We start from the raw sequence: 14101 nt of genomic DNA on the forward strand, positions 1-14101 counted from the left end.
TTGATTCTAACAAGGTTATATGCCCCACGAAGGTCAAGTTTAGTGTAGATGGTAGCTGTTCTTAATCTTTCGATCAGTTCATTGATCAGGGGAAGAGGGTAACGATTCTTGATAGTTATTTTATTTAAAGACCTGTAATCGATGATTGGCCGAATAGTCTGGTCCTTGTTTCTTACAAAAAACATGCTGGAAGCGGCTGGTGAACAGGAAGGTCTAATGAACCCCTTCCGGAGGTTTTCATCTAGGTATTCCTTGAGGGTTTTTAGCTCTGATTCAGAGAGGGGATAAATATGTCCAAAAGGGATAGGAGCACCAGGAACAAGGTCAATCGGACAATCATAGGGTCGATGAGGAGGAAGTGTCTCTGCTTCCTTTTTACTGAACACATCAGCGAACTCCGAATAGCTGGAAGGTATAGTGGATTCCCCAGTAACATGCAAAATGGGGATGTGTTGTAGACATGTTTTCTGGCAATATGCAGAGTTAAACGTGAGAGAGAAAGGAGCCCAGGTAATAAGTGGGTTGTGAGTCCGTAACCAGTCTATCCCTAATATTATAGGATAAAGAGGAGAATTTATGACATCAAAAATAAGAAATTCAGAATGGACATAATTAGTAGTAGTCCTTAAAGGGACAGTTTCAAGGCGAATGGGCCCCGAGGAGATTAAGGAGCCATCAATAACTCTGACAGAGACGGAATTACGTTTTTGAACACAAGGAATTTTATTTTTTGTAACAAAGGATGAGTCCAGGAACACCCCATTAGCACCGGAATCAATAATGGCCTTAGTCGTAATTCTTTCTTTGTCCCACTGTAATATGAGAGAGACAGAGGAGAAATGAGAGGTTGGTTTAGAAGGAAGTACACTCATTATAGTCGTGGTAGAACCATGCTTACCGCCTCTTGGACGTTTCAATAGGGGACAGTCTGGGACCACATGTTCTTGCGAAGCACAGTACATGCAGAGGTTCAGTTGTCTTCTTCTGGTTCTCTCTTCTGGAGTAAGAGAACTTCTCACAACCCCTATTTCCATAGGTTCAGCGGGAGTTATAGGTTTCTCCGGTGCCTTTGAAGAGGTGAAGGGTTTTTTCCATAGAGAGCTAGTGAGTGATTTCTCAGCTTTTCTTTCCCTAAGTCTTCTGTCGATACTGATTGACAGTTGAATAAGTGTATTTAGTGTAGTAGGTAGTTCAGTTCTGGAGAGCTCATCTTTGACAGCTTCAGATAACCCAATACGGAACTGGTTACGTAGAGTTATGTCATTCCACTGAGTTTCAGGTGCCCATCGTTTGAATTCAGCAATGTAATCTTCAACAGGCCGGTTTCTTTGCTGCAGTGTTCTAATGGTTAAATCTGCAGTCGCTTGTTTGTTTGGGTCTTCGTAAAGGAGAGACATGGCTTCAAAGAATTCATCCAGAGAATCCAATATGGGATCATCATTCTCAAGAAAGGAATGAGCCCAGGCCATGGGGTCACCTCTCAAAAATGAAATAACAGAACAAACTTTAGATCTTTCTGTGGGATATGATCGGGGTTTTAATGCAATCAACAACTTGCAGGAATTGATGAACTCTCGGTATTGGGACCTGTCTCCAGAGAATTTTTCGGGGTTGGAGACAGCAGGGTCACTAGCCGAGTGTGTAACTGTGTGAGGAGTATGGGTTTGCAAGTCCCTTACATAAGTAAGGATTCTTTCATTGGTGATCTGTAGATCTTGCATGCCTTGAGTGAGAGTATCCACCCTTTGGTTTAATCTGGTGATTTCAGAAGTGAGATCTGCTGTATCCATTAATTAGGCTTGATCAATCTGTAACGCTCAATTGTTGATAAGATGGAAACAACTGCAGATTTCTGAGTTTGATAACGTTTATTACTTTAAATAAAAAAGATAATCAAAATGAACTGTCTCTTTAATTCCTGGCAGGTTATAACCAGCAGCGGTGTTTGAAGTTGTTTTAGGATAAGGTAATTTTAACACAACCAGCGAGAAGTTCCAAAGTAGGATGCAGATAAATAAGTAGGTGTTGGAAATAAGATTATGAGTTGATGTGGAGCAGATAGCGAACCACTTAGATTTAGGATGGTTATATATTAAGGTTGAGCCAATCTGGTTTACTTAACTTATGAAGGAGTGATAATCCAAATTGGTGATGGAGATTCCAGAGAGAATCGAGGTTGCAGCAGGCAAGAGAATATCCAAAAACAGTCCGAGGTCGTAGGAGAGGAGAAGGAGGGTAAATGATTAAACAGTCCGGGTCCGATACACAGTAGAAGTAATTATTCAGTTTGAAGTTCGCGGGAGCTTTCGAGTTGATCAAGCACTGTGGTGTTGACGCGGACTCTCTATGAACCCTGGGAACGACCACGTCATAGGAGGGGGAGTGGCCGCGCTCCGAGAACCCGGAAGTCCACGGTTAGCGAATGCCGGAATGTCTGACATCCAGTTGGAGTTCAGGAGGGACAAATTTTCTTCCCTCAGGAGTCTGTCCAGGTGCCAGATGCTGTAAGTTCAAGATCTGGGCAAGCAACGGAGAATGGATTTTGAGACTTGTGTTAGCAATAATATTGCATCGGGGTACTATAGAGGACAGAACCGGTTCAGAAGAAGCCAAAGGTTCATATTGGCGAGATAGAGCATCGGCTTTAGAATTCTTTGAACCAGGCCTATAAGTAAGAACGTAATTGAAATGGGTGAGGAATAACGACCAACGGGCTTGCCTGGAAGACAATCGTTTGGCCTCTCCAATATAGGACAAGTTCTTGTGATCCGTTAAAATAGTAACAGGATGTAATGTCCCTTCCAATAAATGTCTCCATTCTTTTAAAGCCTTGATAACAGCTAGTAGTTCTCTATCACCAATGTCATATCTGCTCTCAGCACCAGACAATTTTTTAGAAAAAAATCCACATGGATGTAACGGTTTATCCACACCTAGCCTTTGGGATAGGATAGCACCTATGCCAGTCTCCGAGGCGTCTACCTCAAGTAGGAAAGGAAGAGTGGGATTAGGGTGAACTAAAATTGGGGCGGAAGCAAAAAGCTCCTTGAGAGTTTTGAAAGCAAGGAGAGCTTCCGTAGACCAATTCTTAGTATCAGCCCCCTGTTTGGTCATATTGGTGATGGGCGCAATAATAGAAGAATATCCCTTAATAAAGCGCCTATAATAATTGGAGAACCCAATAAATCTCTGAACGGCCTTAAGACCCTTGGGTAGAGGCCAATCTAGGATGGACTGGAGTTTATCTGGGTCCATCTTAAATCCCTCCCCAGAGATCACATAACCGAGGAAGTTTACTTGGGTTTGATCGAAACTACATTTCTCCAATTTGCAGTACAGGCCATGTTGAAGAAGTTTGTGCAAAACCCTTCTGACTTGTTCGTGGTGAGTCTCAATCTCTCTAGAATGTATGAGTATATCGTCCAGGTATACAATAACACACTCATGCTGAAATTCCCTAAGAACCTCGTTTATCAGATCCTGGAATACAGCCGGTGCATTACATAACCCAAAAGGCATTACTGTATATTCATAGTGACCGTAACGAGTATTGAACGCCGTCATCCACTCGTGTCCCTGCTGGACTCTCACCAAGTTGTATGCCCCTCTGAGATCTAACTTGGTGAAAATGTTAGAACCCTTTAAACGATCAAAGAGTTCGGTAATCAACGGAATGGGATAAGCATTCCTAATGGTTATCTTGTTCAGGCCTCGATAATCAATACAAGGCCTAAGTGAACCATCCTTCTTTTTAACAAAAAAAAATCCAGCCCCGGCAGGGGAGGAGGATCTCCTAATGAATCCCTTGTCTAAATTCTCGTGAATATACTCCTCTAGAACTGAATTCTCTTTAGTAGATAACGGGTATACATGACCCCTAGGGGGCATGGTACCAGGGAGTAGGTTAATCTTGCAATCAAAGGATCTGTGAGGAGGTAAGGTATCGGCTCTTTTTTTATCAAATACTGCCTTTAAATCCAGGTACTGAGGCGGTATTTGTGTCTCTGTAGGATTAGAGGGGCTAGCCGAAGTGTTCGCCAGGCAAAGAGGCGAGACCCTCCGCAAACATTTCTCTTGACAATTCTGACCCCATGAAACTATCTCCCCTAACTCCCAATTAATGATAGGGTTATGTCTCTTTAACCAGGAGTACCCCAGGACTATGGGAATAGAAGGAGAGGAAATGATCAATAGGGATAGGTCTTCCTCATGCAAGATACCAACAGTTAAATTAACAGGTATGGTCTCACGGAAAATAACAGGCTCAAGTAAAGGTCTACCATCTATGGCCTCAACGGCCAGAGGTGTCTCCCTTAACTGGGATGGGATAGTATGCTTGTTAACAAAAACTTGATCGATAAAGCTCTCAGCAGCTCCAGAATCGATCAAAGCCATGGTTTTTACTATTCCCTTCTCCCAAGTCAAAGAAACGGGTAACAGAAGCCTGTGATCTTTATAATTGTGAACAGAGGACAAAATAGATACACCCAAGGCCTGTCCTCTAGAGAAACTTAGGTGCGAGCGTTTCCCGAACGATTGGGACAATTTAGGCGTAAATGACCTCTGACTCCACAGTACATACATAAACCCTCTCTTCTCCTGTACTGTCTCTCCTCCTCTGTGAGGTGAGTATTACCTATCTGCATAGGCTCAGGGAAACATGAGGTTTCGATCTCAGAATTTCGAAATGCAGGAGCTAGTTTAAAGGAGGGTCTACGAGTCCTATCTCGAGTGTTCTGCCTCTCTCTTAAGCGTTCATCAATGCGAGAGATAAAAGAAATTAAATCCTCCAAATTCTCAGGGAGCTCTCTAGTAGCGACCTCGTCAAGGATTACATCTGATAACCCATTTAAAAATACATCTATATAAGCCTGTTCGTTCCACTTAACTTCTGCCGCCAAGGATCTGAACTCTAGTGCATAATCCACAAGTGTTCGATTATCCTGTCTAAGGCGCAACAGTAATCTAGCTGCATTGACCTTCCTACCAGGGGGGTCAAAAGTTCTTTTAAAAGCAGCTACAAAGGCATTATAGTTATAGACTAACGGGTTATCATTCTCCCATAAAGGATTAGCCCATCTCAGAGCCTTCTCAATGAGTAACGTAACAATAAATCCAACCTTCGCTCTATCTGTAGGATAGGAGCGGGGTTGTAATTCGAAATGGATGCTGATCTGGTTCAAAAAGCCACGACACTTCTCAGGAGAACCGCCATAACGTACTGGTGGAGTAATACGAGAAGAAGCCCCTACAGTAGCTTCTTCTAAACCTGAACTTACAGGAGAGATCGAAGGAGTACGTGTCTCCTCTGGTGGGTTACTAGCACGAGACAATAGCGCCTGTAGTGCTAGGGCCATCTGATCCATCCTGTGTTCCATGGCATCAAACCTGGGGTCGGAAGAACCAAGCTGACTGTTTGTACCTGCAGGATCCATTGGCCCTGTCGTAATGTCAGGATCGGGACAGGGATCCAACACGCAGAGTACAAACAGTAGAAAGGTACGTATACCGGGCCTTAGAATGGCCGGACTAACGTACAGAGAATAACAGAGAATGGTCAGAGACAAGCCGAGGTCGAGGGAACGAGAAGACAGGTAAGCGAGAGACAAGCCGGGTCAGAGGGATTACAGAGATAAGCAGAATAGTACAACAAGCCGGGTCAGAACCAAAGAGAATACTAGAATACAAGAGCACTGAGTGACTAGACAAGCTAGAACCACGACAGGGCAATGAGCTGACGAGAGAAGCAAGCTTAAATACCCTGAGTCCGGAGAGTAGACACGCCTCCGATGGGTGCTGATTAGATAAAGCCAATAGAGTGACAGGTCGCTCGGGATAGCGTCAAGACGTCACGTATCGAGCGTCATGTTAGAAAAGGAAGCGGATCCCTTGCGGCCAGCGTTAGAATGACTGGATGGACCGCGAGGAACGGGAGAAATAGCCTGTCTAGACGGATAAACAACTAAGTCTCTACCCTTCTCAAAGGTAGAGACCTCAGGTACCCTGACAGAAATATGGCAAAATATCCTACTATTCTCTCAATACCACCAAGACGCAGGCAATGGGGATAGGGCTCCCTCACCTTTCACTGAACTCCCTGCGACACAACTTCTCCTTTAAGTGGCATAAAGACTCCATCAAATATTTAGGCCTGACAATAATGAAAAACCCCACAGACTTATACTCACACAATCATATCCCCACTTGGAATAATACCGTTCTCTTTTGCACAAATGGTCACCCTTATTTCTGTCCTGGTCCAAGCGCATAGTACGGGGAAAATGTCGATACTCCCCAGGCTTCAAAACTTATTTAGGACACTACCAATTTAACTACCTCTGACGTAACTCAAAACAACCCAAGCGGAGCTTATGAATTTTATCTGGGCGGTGAGGCAGATCCAGAGTAGCAAGGAGCCTCATGCAAGCTCCCGTAAAAATTGGCGGATTGGCAGTCCCAAACATACAGACCTTCTACATGCTTCCATCTTGGCGACCTCTATACCCCACTTCCTCACCCACCCAAACCCTCAACGGGTCTCCTTGTAAAATAAACTCTTGCACCCGACAGACCTATCTAATCTAATATGGATACCGAAATCATATCGGCCACTGATGCAGTCGCCCTTCCCCCACCCCCACACCAAGCTCTTCTTCAAAATCTGAGATAAATATAAACCTAAACTGTGTTGGGACAGAGAGCTATCACTAGCAACCCCTATATTAGCCCTACTATACAGGATACTGACTTTCCATGCTAAGCCCTGGCACCAAAGTGGAGCCACACACTTATTCCACCTCTACGACAATAGCACTATGTTAGATTTTCAGATGCTCCAGGCCTCATACACACTACCGAATGCCTCCCAATATTCATACCTCCAACTACAATCTCCAAAGAGACAAGTTACACAAGAGGCAGATGGTAAAATCTCTATACACACTAAAACACAGTGGGAACAAATATGTATTAACAAAAGGATGATACCTCATTGTAAACCGATCTCTATGTATTATACACTAATCTCCGACCACATACCCTTCTCTGCATCCAAACCAGCACTTAATTGGGAGCAAGACCTCCATTGTCCCATACTCCCAAAACAATGGGAACGTATACTTCATATGACCAAGGGCCTAATTAAGCAATCGGCCCATATTGAACAACATTGTTAACTAATGTGCCAACGAGATTAAGTCAAATATTTCCGAACACCTCTTCACGGTGCTGGAGGTGCGACCTCCTGGAAGGCTCCATGTTACACACATGGTGGCAATGCACAATCATGACTCCATATTGGGAAAAGACCCAATCCCTAATACGAGCAGTAGTAGACTTCACACTCCCATTTGAACCCTTGCAATTCCTCTTTCTAGATCTCCCACCAGACTTGTCCAAGGGCAACAAGAAACTGGTACTCCACATCCTGCTGTCTGCCCAAATGCTAATAGCAACGGCCGGAAAATCCCCCGTGGCACCAACAGTATGAGAATTGATAAATGCCCGCAACAAACAATGTCTCTATGAGAATGGCTTTATGTCACTCTTTCCCCCATCTAAACCTTGTCAAGTGGCCTGGGATATGTGGGACACTTGGAGATTGGATAACCCTTGACTGTGTAACGATGTAACCTTATCATTCTGCTATATAACCTAAGCCATACGAATACATTCCTGGTATACCTGTACTAAACACAACTCCTGGCTAAGAGGCCAACAAACATTAACAGAGTACTGTCCAATATCTGGGCCTCCATCTTAAGTACTTAGTCCTATTGGTCTCTCACTTAACGATGATTCCAATAGAGAAATAGGATGGATAACTGATGTTGCACCATATACAGGCACACACTACCCACACACATAACCGAAGGTACCCACACGTACCCTCTTCCCAGTAGCAAGATCTCCAATCCATAACGCATGTCCAAGATTCAAACACACCAGCAACACAGGCCACATATCTATGGCTTACCTCGTGAACTACCCCACAGGTCTCACAATCCTAGAGATGTAGACATGCTGGACCTTGTAGATACCCCACTGATCTTTATTGTTTGGGCTGTTCAAATGCTATATTTATGCCTCTCAGATGTGACCTGATGTGAACAATGTGTGCAGTACTTTAATACACACTGTTGTTTCCCCTCCCTCATTTTCCTTCTGTATCCCTCTCCCCAAACATTACAAAAATCAATAAACTTTTCAAGTATTAAAAAAATATACAGGTATCTTCTCTTATGGAGCTGCTTGTGTGCACAGACTCAGTGGAATACAATCAGGGATTCTTGGCCGACTGAACCTTGGACAAGAATCCACATTGATTTTACAGGACCAGTGGATAGATTAATGTATTTATAAGCAGTGGATGCTCACTCTAAGTGCCCTGAAGTGGTTTGAATTTCAAGTATTACAGCAGAACAAACCATTGTCATACTTTTCATATGTTCTAGTTACCTATGGACAAGCTGAACAGTTTTCACAAACTTTAACTAGTCATTTAGCTGTCTACCTAAGTATATTGAATATGAAAATGTGTGGCCAAAAAAATTACACCGACCATTTCAGAATGATCTAGTCCAGCATCAAACTCTCACTGTTAATCAAAAGCCTTTGGTTGCTTCTCCAGAAACCAGTTTCCTTTTGTCACCCTGAAGATGTCATTGTGAATCCGAAATACACCACGATCTTCTAAACCTTGACTATAAGGACAGACTGTTCTGTGTTTGTTTTTGTGATTTACTGGTTAATGTGTGATATGTTGGGTGTTGTATTGTTGTCAAAAGTCTTTCATAGTTGTTATTTTATTTATTTATATTATTTTATAGAAAAACCAGGGTGTTCAGATAACTGCAGTTTTAAGAACAGCAGGGCATGCCCCCTGAAATGTCTAGGTCTCTTTATGAAACTAGGAAGCTATTTTGAGTTGTTACAGAGGAATCAGCTAGTAAAGCAGATACCATATGTGCTTGAGGCTGAACAAAAAGGTTGACTGAGTCACAGTGATATTTGGTGACAGTAACTGACACAAGATAATAACACATCACTGAATGTAATAATTGTGACCACACAGGGTTTACAGTGACACTTAGGGTTAGGTAATATGCAAGAACACTGTTGATTGGAAAAATTACTTTTAAATGTTAAGACTACAATTAAGACAGGTTTGATAGGTTTCAGAAGGACAAAGTATGAGACATTAAAATGCAGACTTCTTTGGATTGTGTACATACATGTTTATGTGATTTCAGATAACTGATCCCTATAGAAGAAGTCTGGACACACAAGGCTGTATCCTTAGTCACACTTTATTCCAGAACAAGATTAAGCAATGTTTCGGCTCAAATCTTGAATCCTTATCAAGTCTAATGGCAAGTTCAATTCTCACATATGTATATTAAAAATACATCGCAAATACATAAACACTTTTTTTTTTTCATTTTTGGGCTGATGTGCTTTAATGTGTGTGGTTCATAGTTCACACTGTACGTTCTTAAGAGATATTTAGATACGGTAGAATTAAAGTAAGGATAAGAACCTAGTAATGGTTTTGGTTTGATATATTTTATGCAAGTATTAATTTGAGTGGCTATTTTGTTTTTCTCTTCTCATAACACAATATCTTGAGAAGGGAAAAATTGAAGCACCATACCACTAGTTGTGGATATCTAAGTTGTGTTAACTTTGATAACATCTACAGCAAAAAATGTTGCATATATTTTTTTGATATGCGTTAATGTGTGTGGTTTATATTTCATGTTATATGTTTTAAGGGTTATTAAGATATGATAGAAAGAAAGTAGGGAAAACATCTAGTAAATTTGAGCTGTGAAGCTTAATTTGCTTTTTTCACAACACAATATTTTAACAAAGCAGGAACTGAAGCATATCAGCACTAGTTGTGGTATTTCATGTAAACACTTTTTAAGATTTTAAGGCATATGCTTTAATGTGTGGGGTTGATAGTTTACACTGTAAGATACGATAGAAGGGATGTGAGGGTAAGAACCTAGTAATGGTTATGGTTTGATATATTTTATGCAAGTATAAAAGATTTATGATCTGGTATAAAGCTGAACATAGTCTCTATTAATGCCCAGTGGCTTATTTTTCCCCAAAAAACTGAGAATTATATTTACATTTCTTAAAAAGGAAAGAGTTCAAATAGGATGCTTACAAGAGACTCACTGGAGGCAGGTTGATAATATAAAATTTGAATCAAATGATTTTCCGGTTATTATTCAATCTTCATTAAAAGTAAAAGAAAAAAAAGGAGGTTGCTATATATATTTTAAAAAATATTAATTAGATTATTACATTCAAAAAAACTGATAAGAAAGGTAGATAGGATTATTTTAGATATAAGACTGCTAACGTCTATGTACCTAACTATTCCCAGACGACATATATTGCCAAATGTTTTATGAAATTAGACAAAATAAGTTAAACAGGGCACGGTGGCTTGCGATTTCAATTGTGTATAAGATCCTCATTGTGATAAAAGCCTAAGAAAAAATGATACCAATAAATTAAATTAATAAGATGGCAATATTGAACCAGATACTATCTAGTAATGAAAGAGGAGATAAGGTTGTGCCTAAACAGTAGAAACAAAGTATAGTTACAAATATATGAAAAAATTCAATATAAAATAAATACAAAGTCCAATAAAAGTCTCAATAAAACTTGCCAGAAGATATAGCCTCAATTATGTCTGGAATAATTCTTCTAAAGCAGTGTCAGATCAGGATATTTATCCGTATGTAAAAAAGGAAAAACAGATATAGTGCAATATATCCCAGAAATAGATAATACCAGTATAAAAAGTCCAATATAGTGGTACAATTCCCACTTAAAGATACATGATGATATGTTGTTAGGTAGATGTTTCATCAATATGTAGACCATAAAATAAATTTAAAAGAGACAACAATAGTGCTCACTGTTTAAAAAAATACCAGGAGAATAAATAATAAATGGTTACTCACATTGAGTAGACCAGACAAACTGCTCATTGTATAGGTTGTAAGTGGTATAATCCCCACCTAGGATTCTTTGGGAGTAGTCCTCACTTTATTAAAACAATATAAAATATCCACAGCTGTATAAAATATCCACAATGCGTTTCCTCCTTATGAAAATAAAATGCTTTTTTACAGTATCTATTATGTTCAAAATTTTATTGAATTCAAATCACAAAATCACACAACATTTCATCTCTTTCAACTACTCATCAGACATGTTCTATAGAGACTTTTAAAAAAAATAAAAAACACAAAAAAAACTACTTAGTGTTAGTCAAACTATTCAGTTTTCACATGTTTGTCTTTAAGGCAAATTTACGTCTAAAAATGTATTCATGCAAAACATTTCTCCTACTGTCTATATTATTTAGACTTGTACACGATGGCAAAATTTGGTTTGATCGAACTATTTTTTTTACGAAAAAAAAAAATGTATTCCATAACTTCTGATACTAGTTCATGTCATGGTTCATGGTTCTGAATATCGTTCATGGAAAATATTCAGGAATACAATTTAGCTGAACCAAAAAGAGTGCGAAAATGGGCCCATCAATGTACTGCAAGATATATAAATAATATAAATATTATTTATATATCATTGGCAGTACATTGATAGACACATTTTCCCACCATTTTATTCACAGATCAAGTGAGAAAATTAAACAATATAGGGAAAAATAAGAGGAGCAGTAAAAAACATATATTTATTAAATCTGACTGATAAGTTTAGATTGGAGGTGCCAGATAGGGTAGCTGAAAACAACAGGGCTCAGATCCTGTGGAACTTCCAGACCTAAAGTTGGCCAGTACAAGGAAGTACTGGCCAACTGACCAGACATTGTGGTGGTGGACAAGGAATGGAAGACTGCAGTGGTGGTGGTTTGGGCAATATCCACTAACCAACACATTAAAGAGAAGAAACATAAGAAAGTGGGCAAGTACCAAGGTGTGAAAAACAAGCTATTTATTTATATTATATTTATTCATATTTTATAATCTAAAATTATCTTTTTTTTTTTGTGTGTGCCCTCTTTTTTCCACTATTGGTCACTTGATCTGTGAATAAAAACAAAATGTATGGGCTATCCCCTAACTGCACAAATACATTTTATATTTACATGCAAATGTGTATATTTATAATTACAATTTATACATACAAAACCACATATTTGTATCTGATTTATCAAATAATAAAATGAGATAAAATGAGCAAATGTCTATAATAAATCATGTATATTAATTCATATTAAAGGAAATATTTAGAAAAAGTACCAGAATTCTATAATTGCTCATTTATTTAAAACCTGTCTCATCATTTTGCAATGGAACCGGCAAACAGTTAACAGCAATTAGTCAAGCTCATGATATGAGATACCTAAAATGTCTAAATTAATTGCAAACCAAAGATGTTGCACTGAACATGATAATGATGTATAATCTAAAAGGAGTGGTTAAATAAATTTACTATAATTATAAGATTTTATTTTCATTAAATCAAATATCAAGATTCATTTACTTCATACATTTGGACGATTATAGTGTCTGACAACTCTACTTAACATTTAAGTGAGATATTTAACTGGCAGAGTCAAGTCGTGTTTTACTCTCATTCTACAATATGAGTCGGAAGATTTAAGTGGAATCTTCTGCACATGTTTAAATGTCAATTCTCATATGCTCATTCACGTGTAAGGAAAGCACAATCGAGAGCGATGCTTTAGCAGCACACTAAAATATTGCTAAAAATAGATTTATTCTTTAGGTTATTTTGAAAAAATTTAATAAGTGTGATGTGATGAATTTTTTGTTTGTTTGTTTGTTTGTTTTATAAATTCTTTGTTAGATATAGTACCTGTTAAAAATGGATATTATCAAGCTACACAGACATGGTGGGTACATTTTAACAGCATTGAACAAAAGGAGAATTACTAGGAGGGTATTTTTAATGAGAAATTCTGGGTAGGAGGGTTTCTAAAATTGGTGTAATTACCATGGCAACAAATGGAATGTTAGTGCATGCCCATCTTTCCTAATTTTTCCCCAGATGTGTTCTTCATAAATAACCAGTGGTCATTCACCTCTACTGTTTTTGTATATGAAATCAAAAATGTTTTAAATTAATTTTAGAGAAATTATATTTTAACAAAATTGGTGAGCTGGTTGCTCATTTTTATCTTTAATAATGCCCAGCTGACTGAAGATAGCATATGCTAGTGAAATTTATTTACCGTATATACTCGAGTATAAGCCGACCCGAATATAAGCCGAGGCCCCTAATTTTACCCCAAAAAACTGGGAAAACGTATTGACTCGAGTATAAGACTAGGGTGGGAAATGCAGCAGCTACTGGTAAATTTCTAAATAAAATTAGATCCTAAAAAAATTATATTAATTGAATATTTATTTACAGTGTGTGTGTATAATGAATGCAGTGTGTGTGTGTGTGTGTATATAATGAATGCAGTGTGTGTATGAATGCAGTGTGTATATAATGAATGCAGTACAGTGTGTGTATGATGCAGAGCATTGGTGGCGGGGTGGGCATTTTTTTATTATTATTCAATTATTATTATTTTGATTGTTCAGTTTATTGTTTATTTTCAATGGAGAAATACATCTCTTTACAAAATAGCTTTTGAAAAATACAAGGAATACAGGTACTATAAAACAAAGGAAAACTCCAGTCATGAGACGATAATGTACATCATGCATAAGCAACAGTCTAATCTTAAGGTTAGGGGGAACTAGAGTTAACACTTGAGTGCAACAGATGTGCCCAACTTACACCCAGCACTCGAAGGGTTAAAATTAAAAATCACTAACAGGGTCAGAGGGGGAAAAAAATAAAATCCAAGTTATCCATCTCTCAAAAAAACCAGTAATTACTATAAACAAATGGAACAAAGACATTGCGGTGTAAACATAAGTCTAGACAAACTTTGTGCCTGGCAATATTGCGCTAAAAATCAAATAAAACAACTGGACAATAACTTGTGTGGTTGTTTGTGTATACCTGCATACGGGAGTGTGATGCTATGAGGGGAGACTAAGGATATAGAAGCAAAGGTGATTTGCTC

The sequence above is a fragment of the Pelobates fuscus genome, chromosome 6 (genome assembly GCF_036172605.1).
Source record: "Pelobates fuscus isolate aPelFus1 chromosome 6, aPelFus1.pri, whole genome shotgun sequence".
Taxonomy (NCBI): Eukaryota; Metazoa; Chordata; class Amphibia; order Anura; family Pelobatidae; genus Pelobates; species Pelobates fuscus.